Here is a 1,405-nt window from a genome sequence, read left to right on the forward strand (position 1 = left end):
GTCACTCAGTTATGTAGATCCTCAGTAAACATTGCCCTGAACTGTGACATCTGAGGGAAATAGCTGAAGAAGGCAGTGGATTCTTACATGAGGCAGCATGTGAAGGAATGTTGTTTGCTTGTGATAGTTTGAATACATCCAGCTTTTAATCTAGGAAATGGGCTAAATGACTTCATGGATTTCTTCAAGATCAAAGACTCAATGACATTTCCCCATAATTAACTCTAATTGTCCTTGTTCAGTGTCAGATATTTCAGTTTTCATATTCTGACTCCTCTACGCTCCATTGCTTATTTTCATATGTCACTCAGATATGAAATGAAGCCTTTCTTACTTTTAGAAAACGATATCTAAATATTGTTTTCTAAGATCCTTGCCAAATCCATGGGGTTGAGAGTCTAAAGCTTGCCCGGTGGTTTCTGTTAATTTTAGGAGACGTTCACTCAGAGTCCACTGTTTTTCTGTCTTTCTTTTATCCCACATCAACCACAAAGGTCAAAATTATATTCCTGCTTTTTTCAAAGGAAGTCTTGAATGCCTCCCCTCCCCTAAACTTGCATAACTGAGTTCATAAAAGTGCTCAGCAGAACAAAGGAGGCTTCATCTTCTTATATAGCAGTTGGGGGCCGCTGCTAGCAAAAAAAAAAAAAAAAAAATAGAGAGAGAGAGAGAGAGAAATACACCCAGGAATAGAGAAGATAGGGAGAACTGAAGGTCATTGTTGGGCCAACAATGTTTTCCTCTGCATATTTTTTAATAAAAATATATTTAAGTGATAACAGCTGGTCAAATGTTTTTCTAGTCTAATTCAAAGAGGATTACCTCCTAGGGTGCCCAGTCACTTTGGCAAGACAGCAATTTATTAAACATATGTCCTATTTGACTACATTATCTCTCCTTTCCCAAACATCAGCTGCAAAAGAATCCCTTCTCATTCCTTTTATAGCCTCTCTCCCTTCCAAATTATCTTAAAAACTTTACTCCATGGCTTAACAACCCATCTGGAACCATTTGCATATAGCCTGCCTGTTTATTAGGAGTCATCTGTGGGCATAATCTTAGTAGCTTCTCCACCTACATTAAGATGTGGTCTGGGAAAGGGGGGGAAAAAGTAAAATTCCAGCACACCTTTGTCCGTTTGGGGCTGACAAGTCCTGCTGTTTCAGCCTGGTCTCTGTTAGGGATAAAGATGTTGCTTTAGCTAAAAGGTAGCATATTGAGACAAATTAGAAAGGCAGGTATCCAGAATAAAGATATTTCCACTGCAATTTTTTTTCCTGTACTTATAATCAAATACTCATTAAACCTATGGGACCACCTGGTACTGTTACAGTGAATGATAAATTGAGTACAGATAATGCATCCAGCTGGAAGTAGTTAAGAAAACTAAAAAAAATGCTTTTTG

Source organism: Propithecus coquereli, unplaced genomic scaffold (genome assembly GCF_000956105.1).
Source record: "Propithecus coquereli isolate 6110/MARCELLA unplaced genomic scaffold, Pcoq_1.0 Scaffold123, whole genome shotgun sequence".
NCBI lineage: Eukaryota > Metazoa > Chordata > Mammalia > Primates > Indriidae > Propithecus > Propithecus coquereli.